We start from the raw sequence: 14,905 nt of genomic DNA on the forward strand, positions 1-14,905 counted from the left end.
TTTCTCTGTTCTGAATTTTAGTCTGGAGAACATCTGCTTGTGGTTGCAGTGGAACTTCGTCCAGAGTGAGGGAAATGGATGGAGGACGACATCGGACCACAGGGAACTGGCCATGAAACAGGCCTGAACCAGCCAAAACTGTGTGGGCTGTGTCAGAGAATTATCTAATTATTCCAGGACACATGGTTTGTTTTATCCTCATTGCTGCTTCCTGGCTCCGCCTACTAAAGTTAATTCAAAGCCCTGGTCTAGCAGACGAGTGCTTGTTTGTGCTTCTTGATCTGCTATCTGCATTTATCATCCACTCTGAAACAATTTTTTTCCTGGCAGTTCTTTTAACAGGGTTCTTCTCTGTGGGTTTTTTGGGTGTTTGGGTCTTTTTTGTGTTGTCTTGTTTTTGTTTTTGTTTTTAATTATTATAGGGCTTTTCATCTGGATTTCTTATATGTGGATTTTTCCCTAGAAGCTGAAGAATCTTATGTGCTACTAACAATGTCAGATTTAAATGAAAAAAAATACCCATTTCAAAAATGCCAGTCCTACTTGTAGCATATTTTATATATGATACCATAAATAAATTACCTCTCTGTTGGGTTCTTATATGCTGGGGTCTGATTTTGTCTACAATAGCTATTAAGTAGTATGGAAAACCCTTTGATCTTACACACTTGTGTGAAGTGAAATGGTTGCAATTTGGAGGGCTGATGCTTAAAAAATAATAATATAAATTGTAAGGCAGTTCTTGAGATCATCTGGTTCAATCTCTAGCAGTGACTGGAAGCAAACCACATTTTCCCGCGACCATCTGATTTAAAGAAGTTTGGATTAATATGTATTTGTGTCCTAACCCCCGTCTGCCTCTCTTCCCATCTGTTTGCCTTACAACCACTTGCCAGTTGCCCACAGCCCCTGCACCTCCTCTCTGGCTGTCGCAGCCTGGTTCCCCACCAGATCCCCCAGCCTTTGCCCTTCTCCTCCCTCTCAGCCTCCTGCCTGCCACTTACACCACCTCTCTTTTTAATTCCCCTCCAGCAATACTCTCCTCTCTGGTCACAAGCAGCACACAGAGGAGTATTCTACTACAGAGATATGTGTCTGTACATAGGCCGGTTGGCTACTGGGAAGGGAAGGGCAAACAAATTGCTTTGCAAATGATGTGCTTTGCAAACATGCAAAGGGACACAATTTGGAAATACCTTGCTGATCTACTAAAAATTATTGAAATTTACCAAATGTTTCTGAAGCCTGTCATTCTAATTCACTGTTGCTTCAGAGCCCTCTGTGAATGGCTGGAAGGCCATTCACTCCATGACAGACAGCAACGTGAGTGTGATGCAGACACAATGAGCCAGAATCCAAGCCAGGTCAAGTGCCAAGCCTCAGTGATCAAAATTTGCAATGAATCAAGGAAAATAAATTGGACTACTGCTTATCTTACTTTCTTTGGCCAAGGTGGGGATATCTGTGGCTATTCATACTAAAACGCCCACATTTTCTATTTAAAAAGAAGACCATAAACTGTTGTTAAAAGGAAAAAAAGAAGGAAATGTGTCTAAGCTGAGTGGTATTTCCTAACTGGACATTTAGGAATTTACTGTTTAATGATTACTGATGTGATTTTGACGGAGTCAATTACAGATACACGTATTTTCCATTCAGTGTTAGATAAGGGAAAAATAGTCTGTTGTGTAGAATCTGCATGAATAGTAGATCACTTGACAGATCATATGCTTCAGGGGTAGACAAATTATCTCTTCAAAAAGTCAGTGGCTAGTGCTCTCACTACAATTGAGGTCTGACACCTTATTTACTAGATGCAAGTCTATACAACGTTTACTTCTCCTAAACAAGTCATCACTTTTGAAAGCTTCATTCCAACTATTTTCCTTCTTCTGGAACTTCTGATGCCCAGCAAAGACATGAATATAACACAGAAAACTGCATTATCCCACCTATACCTATGGGCCCTAATGACCAGTGAGGGCATTATCCTCTTATCTTAAAAACCAAGCAGCCATCCAAACAGAAACATCTCCTGTATACTCTAAATCAGGTTATCACTTCAGATGTGAAATTTATCATGTTTGGTGACCAAGCACAAATTCTCTACTTCTAATGTAACAAACTTGTTTTCCGATCCAGCTCAGCGCCTGGCTGCATGATGGTGCCCATCAGCCCTGTGAACTGCGGGTGTGTTGAGTCTTTGCATTGAAGAAACTGGAACCGTGTCAGCAACATAGTGGTACCCCCGCAGAGCTGTTGCACTGTGGGGGCTGAGAGACTAACATACCCTCAGCGAGAAAGGTCGTGAGGAGAGATGTGCAGTGAGATCCTAGACTTCATGAGACGATGTCTCAGCAGACAAGTCTCCAGGACCTTGGTAAGGTCAGGCAAGTAGTGGAAAGGAAGTTAGAGAGGAAACAGAGATTGCCCCTTCTCCAATGCATAGTTCCTGGACCTCCCTCTGCCTTTGTCCAGAGGTTTAAACATCATTGCTGTTATCAGTGTTATTTCCATTTAGAATGTGTAGCTTGAAAGCACACAGATCTCTTGCTAATTTACACCTGGCACGCTGGGTTCACAAATGACTGGAACAGCAGTTACAGTGCCTCCAGTAATGACACGGTGGCAGATGGAGAGCTCACAAATGTGTAATGATTCCAAAGCTACCCTTCAATATCATCTTTATAACAGCTGCACAACACACTATACAAAACCTCATTTTCTATATGCTTGGGAATAATGGAGAAGTAGGAAGGCAAGGAAAGAGCAGGCTTCTCACAATCCCTTCAGTCCTTACCAAAAAATCCATAAGGAAGCTAGTGTAGCCTCCAAGTAAGTTTTCTGGAGCCCGTAACTCCGGATAGTTCTGAAGCAATTGCTGAGCAGACCTCCTGGCATTCTGCATAAATTGGTGATGTGCTGCTGGAAAGCCAGGCTTAGGAAGAGGCGACTCAGTCTGACCTTGCGGTCTGCTGCTGCCTGTGGTCGCAAATCTGAAGACAGTGTCCTGGACTTACCATGTTTACATGAGCGCTTGAGATCTGCTCATATTTTGGGGGATTCTGGAAGAAGATACGGGCTTCTTCTGAAGTGCTGCTGGGCAAGTTCTGTTCTTGACATGGACAGTCTAACTGTAAGTGTTTTCTAGGTTACTCCAGAAACGCCTGGCATACCAATATTAAGTAAAATGTGTCAAGGGAATGCTGATAAACCTTCAAAGCATCACTAAGAGGGGTGTGAAAGATGTGGGAAAAAACCACCACTTTTGAATTCTGTTTCACCCACACCTACTACAACTAAAAATTAAAATTAGTAGTGAAATCGTATTTGATAACACTGCGTCTTTATGCCATGAATAATTTCCCTGGTTGTTTGAGGAAGATGGGAAATGCTTTAGGAGACGTGATATTAGAAAATGAAAATCGTTCACTGACATAAAAATTTGATTACTATTTTTCTCATACTTAGAGCAGCATTATTTAAACTTTTTTTTTAAAAAATTTTGTACATAAAGTGTATGAGATCAGAGGAGGGTTGGTGCTGCTGGCTGGTGTTGCAGAACTTCTAGGAGGTAATTATGGAGTCTGATGAAAACAGGAGCTGAAGTCTATGGAAGAGCCCAAGTGACTTTAGTGGGGAGGAGATGTCTGGAAGTACTATATAGTTTTTTAAATCACACTCCCCAAGTTGTAACACAACTGCTTCATTGCCGTGTGTGGAAGCTTTATACAGAAGTTCCCGCAATAGGCAGGATAAGATACTCTGGTTGTGTGCACACGTGTGCGTGTGTGGGTGTACACACTTCTTGTGTGCGCAGAAGTGGCAGGCTCACAAGGAGCCCGCTGCATTTTAGGTATGCAACAGGTAGAGGAAAGAAGAGGAGCTGCTCCCCTAGGAGCAGCACTGCTACAGCTCAGTTCATATTCCTGCCCCAGCTGCTAATTTGCGTTAATGCCTTCCCTCGCAACTCTTTTATAGCAATAATTTTCTTATATCTCATAACAGCGACATGATTCGCATGTGCAGAACTATTGCCATCCTGTGATGAGAAAGCTGAGATTCAGATATTTAATTTGTTGGTGTCAGACGGCACACCATCATCAAAGCCATGACTAAGAACTTAGTTTTTCATTGCTAATTCAATTTCTAATGAGATAGTTACTTATCTTTTGAGTGAGGATAATGATAGAAACAGTAGAAACCGCTCTGTAACTGTCGTAACACAAAGCCAACACTCAGTTTATTACATTCTCATTCACTGAAGCATGAGTGTATGCCTAATCCATAAAGCATTTGGTCCAGTCATTTGGCTACTTGCATCATACACGTGAACTTACCTACAAGGTCCGTTTCAAAAGCTTAGGAAGAAATGGAAGGGGATGGCATTGTGATGACAACCACAGGATGCTTGTAGTCACTGCTACCTGCAATGTGGTGGTGATGGGAAAAAAATGCATGGCCTAATTTTTTAAGTTAATGGCCTTTCAAGTTACAGGACAACATCTAAGAAATCCCAAGCGTGGGATTCAAACCATTCATTACACATACTTTTCCCTCAGTTTCATGATCTACCCATTTCAGTGTACTAATTTAATCTTTTCTGCTTCAGATTTTTCCTTTAGACCCCCAGTAATACTCGCTTCATGTATTGCCCCATTCCCACTTAGCACTGTTTTGATCAATAAAAATAAAATAAAAATAAAAAACCCATCACGTTTTGGGAAATCCAAGACCCCGTGTACAATTATATCTCTTTACTGATAATGGGCACATCAGAACTTAAAAATCAAGGTGCAAGAAAACTCCCTAGTAAGAGGTAACCTGTCCCTTCATAAAGGTTCATGTTAATGTGAGATGGTTACAGGCTGCCTTGAACTAGCACATTTTATATCACTTCCCAAAGTTTGAATTGGGTTAGCTGATAGACATCAATCCTTCCCTGAATCTTTCTGAATCTCGCTAAATCAGTGTTACGTGTTACCTGTTTCCTGATTCACCTTCTGATTTCCTTTCCTTTGCGATCCCCTCCTCTTTTTCTAACAACTTTTTTTTTTTTTTTTTTTTTTGGGCTGGGCCTTGCGCTGGAGTATTTGAACCCACTTAAACCTTTAGCACTGTTGTCACAGAGAGTCTTTCAGGTTTGGAAATCTTACACTTGTTATATCCATGCAGCTGTGATATTTATCCACCATTGCACCAGGCAGGGTGGTTGTGGTTTAACAGTGTGTGTAGCCGCAGGCAAGGTGCCAAAGTCTACAGGGTTTAGGCTGTCCCAGACTAATTGAACCCTCTGCTAAACTGGCGAGTTATCAAAGTAGCTGGGATTTGACATCTCAGCAACCTTGTAATAGCATAGACCTAAATCATGCAACAGTTAAGGCTGCGGGGGATAAAAGGGAATAGCTTAGGTTGTTCGGGGATGTTTTTTTGTGGTTTATACCCTTCCTGCAGGTAGTGTTCTCATAGTGCTAATAATTATTATTGAAAACTCACTTCGACTCGTGTCTTCAGGGAAGTTTGAGCAGTTCAACAAGCTGCAAAAGTCTCCAGTGACTACCAGTGAAAATGGGGTCAGTGTGGAGCTCGAGCACCTACATTTCCTCTACTCATGTGAGCAGAGGGGAGTATCTCTTAGCTTGGCATGGGCAGTAGTAAACCTCCTTGGGATTCACCCAGAGAGCAGGGCAAGGAGAGGCAAGAGGGAGGTTGTGGTCCGATGTCGCCCTGGAGGGTCCAGGTGATGCCAGGACTCCATAAACCACCAGCAGCCAATGAAGGAAGGGTCTCAGCCCCTTCAGGAGCAGTGGCTAACCCTGACACCACCATGGAGTTGGGCCATTTGTCCCTCCCTCTGCCTTTCCTTGCCCATCCTGCAGGAGAGAGGGCTGCTGCCCCGAGGGCTGCGATCTCTTGCTGGTTGCAATTCCTGTGGTATGCAAAAGATTCCCCAGATGAAGCGTAAAGGAGCTCACAAACACAGCTTGTAAAATTAAGTGCTGCAGTGCCATAAATATCTGTTTTTAATAGCACACACGTATTAGGTTTCCCACTTGAATGAACAATTTATTTATAGCCTCAACACCAAGTTAATGACTTCTGTCTAGAAAATTAGGCATATTGATATACTTTCAATATGCTTATGGCAAATGCTTTCAACTCTTGTTATTGCGTAGAAAATTCAGTTATCTGTGATCAGAATTTTTTCCTGCCCTCTAGGTAGTGAAGGACAACAGGAAGGCCCATCAAGTCCTTTTAATTTCTCATTGCACAATGAGAAATACTAATCTATTTTATATCCTAGGTATCCTGAGCAGTGGTGGTAGAATTACTCCGCCTTATCACTCTGCCCCCCAGCTGTGCTTGGTACTTTCGTGTGTGAAAGCCTAACAGGTGCTTCCTTACTGTTGCTGATTTTTTTTTTTATTTATCTATGGCTATTTCTACAGAAGTGATTAGGAAATATGTCTGGCTAATGAAATTTGAGGGTAAGCTATGTATGATTACTCAGAATAGCTTTCCAGTCTCAGACATCCCATTATCTGTGTTTTAGTGGAAGATACACCCACTTCAGCCGCACCCTGGGAGGTGTTATCAGCAAGGGTCCCAAGAGAGTCTGTTCATTCATGGACAAACAACACAATGAGATACAACAGGCCTTGCCCAAGACCAAAAAAAGAAGGGAAAGTAAGCCTGTTTTCTGGAAATGACTATTGCTATCTTCACTTCATCTTGCATTTTCCAAGGCTTGTTACACTTCAATATCTGTTGGAGCAAAGGGGTGGAAAGTGATAAGGGCTTTCTATTTCTATCTCTATCAGAAAGCTGACTTGGTTAGCATGAAAATCCAGTATCTCTGTGCACTTCTTGTCTATCTAACCCCCAGCTATCCAGGATATCATAGAACGCTGGCCAATAATATAAGTGATTCAACAGGAAAAAAATTGCAGGCTGACTTGGCGATACTTGGCTTATGTTTTGAAGTACAACTTAATGGACAGGTGATAACAGCTTCCAGATTGTAGAGGAAGCTTGAGTTGTGTGATTCAGGTGCAAAAATATATGAAGAGAGCTCAATATTTTTTTTTTAATATATATTGTTTATTGGTAACAAATTGTACAATATATGTCACAATTGGTATATTATCATGGTATGAAAGCTTTGATGTATTATTTTAATTTTACATTCATGATTGAAAATGCTAGCATGAGCAATGCCAACAAGAATGTCTCCATTAATGTTCTCCTGATAAATGTAGAAATTGAGAGGTAAAAAATATACTGACAAAACAAAAACAAAAATATAAACTGATTTGAATGACAGAGAGTAAATAATTTTCACTTATCTTTACCAATAAATATGACTCGACTATTATATGAACTGTCGATGGCAAAAACTAACACAACATAGTTAGAAGGGAAGCCTAATACAGCATGTAAAGTGAATCATATGTATTGAAAACTGAGAGGAACATGTTCTCAGATCTGGTTATAAAAAAACCCAGAGCTTGCACATACTCCATATGATGTCTATTTATATCTGTGACTACTTTCAAGGAATAAATGGCACTATCTGTACAGTATAAATAAAGCAGAAAAATAAATGTCTGCTGAATCAAACTATATCAGACTATATTACATCATATAAACTTAACAGTAAGTTTCTACTGGATCAGATCCTGCAGCAATATTGGAGGACCAAGTTTCATTGTATTATTTGTGGCTATAGAGGGACTGTATATTAACTTTAAATTACCTGCCTTACAAAAATAAGCAAACTGGTTTTTAAAAAAAAATAATCAGATGTAAAACTGCTCCCTAGCTGCAGAATCTGTGAGTTTCAGAAAGTGGTCAGGAGCTATGGAAACAACTTTTTTATAGAAGTAAGCTTTAAGGACACTCAAGCTGTGTGCTGAGGTGATGTGTTGCAAGGTAGGCTGCTTTACAGTAAGACTCCTGAGACCACTTATGCACGTGTGAGTGTGAAAGGTTGGTGCATTCGGTCACCAAAATCCCAGTCTGCTATGTTACAGCAATACAGCTCCGCTTATCTAATCGGGGCTCTCACAATCACCTCAATAACACAAAACTTTCCTTCCTTTAGTACACTGCCACTACATTAGGACCAACTGAAAAGGACATGGCTGTGTAAATAGACCATGTAACTCACCTGTACAGGCAACGGGGCGTGGAACATAAAACGGCAGGTAGGACACAATTCTATGAAAATAGAGACCTGGTGAAATCCCTTTGCTGGTGAACAAAACAAGGGAGACGAAGGAAGACACTGGCCTTGTAAGGGAACTGAGCTGAATGGAGAGCTGAAATACATTCCCACCTTACTTTAATTTTCATAGCTCAGGAGAGGCATGCTGAGTCCAGAAGCTTCTGAGATGTGGAGGTCATTGTAAGTCCACTGTACAGCTCAAGCTGCCCTTCTGAGGAAAAAAACTGTGCAGCTTGTCCCTTCTCTTTGCTGGCAAGATAGTCTATAATCCTTGTGAATGAAAGTGGCTGCAGCACGTAGCACACCAGCTGGCTCACAAGCCTTCACCGCTTGTCACCAAAAATCAAGGCTGATGGAGACCACAGCTTCACCAGCTGAGAACAGAACACTAGTCAGCAGGCTAAGGTGGAGCACAGAGATGGGAAGAATGAGCTCGATCAACTGTTCACTGACAGGAGGAGGGGAGACGGAATGCGTGGAACCTCACGAGAAGCGAAGCAGAATGATGGAGGTGGAAAAGGAAGGCTGAAAGCCTTTACAAAGGAGTATTCAATCAAAGGCAGGAAAGGAGCTGGGAATGCTTTTTGCAATGGAATGGGAAATTGTTTTTTTGCAGGACTCATCAAGGTGAGCCAGGAGAACCGACAAATTGCTTTCATGCAGCCATGTTCATACAGAGCCGTGTGTGCATCCAAGTAAAGCATAAGCAAATCTCAAGAACTTTGGGCTTCAAAGATCTGTCATTTTCTGGCCACCTGGAAGCCCATTTTGGGGATCTTTTCAAATAAAAATGTGAACAGTTGGAGGAAGGAGTCTACACGTGAGGAAGAGGATCCAGGTAGCTGGTCCACATGTTGGAACTCTCTGAAATACATTAATACCAAGCAACATTATCTGCATTCTTGACTAGATGGCCGTGAAATATTCATGGATGCAGGAAGCCGGTCTGTTAATAGCAGCTGAATATGTGGCTGTGACAGGGCATTTACTTAGATGTTTTCATAGCAGTTGTATCTAAATCTATCAACGGAAACCTGGAACAATAATGAGCACTTCTGCTGGGTGTCTTCTTTTCCTTCAAAAGTAATAAGATATCACGCAAGCCAGGATTGGATGTTAGATTTCCGTCTATTGAGCATACCTTGCACTGCCATCGATATTGTTGTGTGGCGCAAAAAAAAAGCCTGCAGATATTCCATCTGAAACTAAAAAAAAAAAAATAAGGCTAGGTCCCTCAATATTACTTGGTAAAAGATTTTAAGACACAAATAAGGAAAAAACCACCAGTATTGTGCCATAGCATTTCTACCGGAGCCCTTGCAAAACAAGCCTTGATTATTTTTTTCATTTTATATTGAAGTGTGCTGCCACTTGGACACTAGCCATAGTTTTCACTTCAGCAACTTGTCTGTGGCTGAATTACTGTCAAAACTTTAATGTGCCAAAGGTCTTTTCTCCCCATCAGTTTTCCTTAACCAGATCTTCTACACTCTGCATAAAGAGCCTTTGCCCAGCAGAGGCGGTGACAACCTTGAACCAGGCAACAGTCAGTGTGGTGTCTTCACTTACAAACATCCCAGAAAATGTGCAGCCAGGAAAATGGAAAGAGGCAGGATCATCCCAACTTCCCCCAGCCCCAGAAGGAGGCAGAGCCCTGGTTATGGTGGAGAGAGCAAGCAAGGCTAGCTCTTATGTTCCCAAATGAAAGAAACTGAAGCAAGACCACATCAGGGAGCACCTCTTCAGATGAGAAAAGTGTTCCTGGATGTGCAAGTGCTGCCCTTGGCTGGCACACAGTCCTCAGTCACCTTTGCTTGTGAAAGACTGGGATGCGCTACCGCACCAGCACTCTCCCAGCAGCTGCAGGACCATACTCCACAGTGCTGTGATGGGGATGCTGTTATCTGGGTGTTGATACCTTACAGGCAGGTCAGGGCACCTGAATTGACCTTCCCACAGTCAAAACAAATTTTCTGGAGGTTATCTTGTTATCCGAACAAGAACCAGCTGTGAACCTGAGGGACAAATAATGATTCTGTCCCTCAGACCCTCGGAAAAAACCCAAGTGCCTGGGCTGGAGCAGCACTGAAGACGGTATGCTGGATAAAACTGTGGGAATTGCAGTGCTGGCGAGACAGCCTCCACTCCGGCCTGGTTCCTGCGGAGCAACAGATCACTCATTAAAATGACTTGCATCTCTCCTGAATTTTAATTAACAAAAGTGTGAGGAGCAGGTGTTAACTTGTTTTATAGATCCATTATAGTCCCTCAGGACTCCCTAGGCACAGTTAGGTATAGTTACCGAACATTTAGAAATTCCTGATTTTTACCCTTTTTGTCTCATTTACACACTTGCATTCGTCGCAGGTGTTTATTCACATTAATTTAAGGTTATTGCTTTGAAGCCAGGCATTCAGACCCCAGGAGCTACAGGACAAGTCCATCAACAGGACTTCAGCAGGGAAAGATGCTGTTTCTGTCTGCAGCTAACTTGTGCAGAGATTGTGGAGAGATTAACCTCACCCTGCCCCCCACTCACCACTTGCCTTTCCCCTCTGTGTCTTCGGGGTGCTGCCATCCACCTGCTGGCACAGCTGCCATCTAGCAACTGCCCAGCCCAAGTCATCTGAAATCACCCAGGTTAGTTTATACACTTCCATTCACAGAGGTGTCTTCTAGCCTGTATTGTTTTGAATGAAGTGAGTTTAAAAGTAATTACATGAACAGCTATTAACGATGAAGTAACAGGACAGTAATGTCAGGGATGTTTTTGTGTGCGTGAGGCATGAAGAGATGCTCAGAGCAGTAAATTCTTCACAGAGCCAAAATGGGGTATGTGACCAAGGTGTTTGGCTCAGTTGTTAAACACCTGTTAGATGCTTTTACTGCATAGTAAAGTCATCAGCCCCCGAATTACTTTGGCTCGCCGTGCACCTCTAGTATAGGCACAGGTATTAGAAGCTGTAGCTCTCAGATAGCAACCAGGTGCCTGTCTCTGACCTGGCTTCTAAACTTGAAAAAAAAAAAAAATCTCTATTGTTTTCTGGATTTAAGTGCCTGTCAGCTTGTTTTTTCTGACATTCACCTAGCCCCCTTGTAAGGCAGTACATGGAGATTTGTTCTTCATTGTTCCAGATGAAGGGTCTTGAGCTTGCATATCCCATACCACCATCAAATGTTCTGCTCACCAGGTTACCTGCAGGGCTGGCTTTTCTCTGATCCAGCACACTGTTAAACAGTCAAGCAGCTCCAGGAGCAGATGTTGGGAATGTACCACCCCCAGGCCATGCCAGGCCATGCTGGGGAGCGTGTTCTGGTGGTGGTGGGCTTGTGGTCAAGTTCCTGATCTGAACAAGCCGAGTGTGGCTGTAGAAACATCTTCTACCTGCACAATGAATCCCACAGATACTCCTCTGCTGAGCTGGCATTCACGTCTCACAACTTTAGGTACCTATTAAACCTATTAACCCAGACCTAACAACTTGAGAGTTACTTTAGGTTCCCTGCACAGCAAGCGATACTGCAGAAGTAATAAGTCACCTCTAGACAATAATTCAGATCTTGGTCTTTCTGTGATGAGTACAAAGAAGCTTTGTGTGACCACAGTCATAAGTAAAATGTCTCGGTTAAATACCAAAGGTTAAGGAGGAATCCAGGTTCTGGTGCCTGAAAATAGTCTCCAGAAGCTGTCAACCTTGACTTCCAGGCTGAACTTGACCCAACAGACGTGTTTTGAGTATGTCTGAGGGCTCTGTTGTATGCATTTCATAGCTGAAGGTGTACTATCAGGGCTTCAGCACTGAGCTGTTCTAGACACTGAGGAGCCATGCAGACAGCCACTGTCACAGAGTTACCGGGCCCTGACTCCTTGTTCCTGCACAGAAATGATGAAATGTGAAATTTAGGGACCAGTAATGGGTAGAGCAGTAAGACCTGTTATGATTTAACCTTTTCCTATCAGCAGTAAATCCCTTTGTATGTACGTATTTTATAGTAACTGGGCAGGACATGGTGCACAAAGGACGTTGAAACAAGATTACACAGTAGCTAATAGATAGCATTTGCTGTCAGAACTCAACAAAGGCCCTGAGATGAAGAAAACCAAACCCACCTATCAGTTCACACAAATTATGTTCAAATTTTAATTGCTCCAGTAAAAACTTTAGTAGGAGACAACACTACATTATTATATATGATGTGCCTGTGATTCTTTTTTAAAGGAAGCCATTTGTGGGCTAGACCATGCTGTATTGTCTAATGACTTGGCAGGTCAGGTTTTCAAGGTTTAAAGTGTTTTCCATCCTATTAGGATAAACAGGGATCAGCAGATCTCTTCAAATATGTTGGAGGCATTAAAGCTATTATAACTAGAGCTATTGGTGATTAACTGTACATATACAGAATCTTTGGAGCTGGCATGTAGAAGTAAAAGAGAAAAACCCTGCAGAAATAATCAAACTTCTCTGATCTATAGGGCAATTTGACCACCATCTGGGGAGGTTGCACAGTCATTATCAGACTGAGCAGAAATATTACTTTAAGCTCCTTAATCCCACAGAATCATAATGGAAATATGGACGTTGATAATGACAAGTACAAAAGAAAAGGTAAATGATGTTTTCAGAACATGTCAAGTGAGAAACTCTGCCAAATACAGATCTGCTCTTCAAACCCTGGCAGTATCCTGCAGAATTTACTGACTTCAGAGGGCTCCTGACAACTTTAATTTCACCCGCTTGACCTGTGGTGAGGTCTTTGTAACTGCCCTGACTTTGCCAAAAGTTGTCTGAGGCATTTCAGTTCCTCACTCAAGGATTTTAGTTCTGCAGTCTTGTCTTCACCCAGAATCCATCCAGCATCCTGAGAGCAGCAGCAGGGCAGGCAGTGCTGGCAGACTGATCCAGGCACCGCCTGCTTTAACCACATTGCCTGTCACAGCTCAAGTCAGGTAAAAAATCACAACACTGAAAACACCATCTGCCACAGGAATTTTGTCCCCAAAATGAGGTATATGAAGGAAATGCTTACCACAGTGACTGTGTGAAGGCAGCTTACCTCACCCTGTTATGCGGGAGCATGCAGAGAAGGTCCCTCTTTATTTCATGCAAGCAAGCAGCTGGAAAAAAGTTTGTTCAAAAGTTGAGAAAAGACCCCGTTATTGGAGATTCAGCTGAAAGGTACTGAATTCTGCTCCTCATTAGAGCAGTTCAGCTGTAGAGAAAATCAAGGAGATACGGAGTAGGGGCTGTGTTTCAGAAAGACCTCAGTTCAGATTCCATTTAAACGTATACTTTATCTTCAGTTCAGGGCTACTTCACATGATGCACCTTGCCGAGGCTGTTGCACGTGTTTGAGGGATTACAGGAAGGGCTGCCCACAGCTGCCAGTGAGCTGGCCAGCTGAACGAACCCAGAAAAGGGAGAAGTCCATTCCAACAGAAACTGGTCCTGCGGTACCCGTGCGGTGACCCTGCAGGCCCAGCTTGCCCATTCACATTAATGACACAAATAGTTTTCTAAGACACTGGCCTAGACTGACACATATAACACTATTTTTAGTACCACCAAACCACAGGCAAGTAAGGCTAAAATGCATAGCATCTTTTTACTGTGTAGTCAGGGCTTTTCTATTCAATGGATAGTGCGAAGGTACCAGTGAATACTGCAGGATATGTATTGGCACCAGTACACAGGTATGCCTGCATTATACACTGACTATGCTGGGGCTATGAAGATTTACACAGATAAAGGTGGCAGTGCTGTTTGAAAGATGGAATTTGGGTTGGTAAAGCAAGCTCCATGAAGAGCTAAGTGCTGGTGCAACCTAAGTACTTACCACATCGCAGGTGTTTTAAATTCATCAGAGAAAAATCACTGCCCTGGAGAAGAGGCTTGGTCTACCCCTGCTGCACCCAGTAGATCTTTTGCTGTCGCAACTGACAAAAACACTACGATAAGAACATTGATATTTTGAAGATTCAGCCTGAATTTGCAACAATCATCTCTCAGATTTCCAAAAGTTGCTTCTACAGTGAAACAGAAACTTCTCAGCTCATCTGAAAGAAAGGCTGGTGTGGAGTAGAGCAGATACCAATAGTCATAACATAACGGTGAGGTAAAACAAGCCAGATGCAAGGCTAGCAGACAAACAAAAAGGTAAGACTGTATTTTTCATGTGAGCCTACAGAGGCTTGTTTAGCAGTTTGACTCTGCGCCAAATAGCTCACTGCACCTCTAAAAAAATTGCTTGACTCTAAAAAAGTACTCTGAAAGATCCCTGGACTGCAGTCAATATCACACATATCTGCATCTTCAAAGCATTCTCTTTGGCTCAGCATAGCAACAGAAGCATAACTATTAGTGGTTATTTCAACCTTGAGGTAATTGGATTCCCCACTACCCCACCCACTAAGCAAATAAATTTACTTCGATGTCCCTTTAATATGTCACATAAGAGAAAAATAAAGGCCTTATATTTAACAGTGTGAAAGACATTATTCTAAAGATTAATGTTTTCAAATGAATGCTAAGTCTAAAAAATAGTATTCATAGTCTATTCCTTCAGCTCCTTGCTATAATTGAAATATAGCATCCTTGACGATAGAGCTGACCTGTCAAGGCATTTCTCTACAAATAGGGAAATCTTTTTTATTACAGCCAGTTACTCCAAAGATACTTG

This window comes from Falco rusticolus, chromosome 5 (assembly GCF_015220075.1).
Source record: "Falco rusticolus isolate bFalRus1 chromosome 5, bFalRus1.pri, whole genome shotgun sequence".
In the NCBI taxonomy this organism is placed as follows: Eukaryota; Metazoa; Chordata; class Aves; order Falconiformes; family Falconidae; genus Falco; species Falco rusticolus.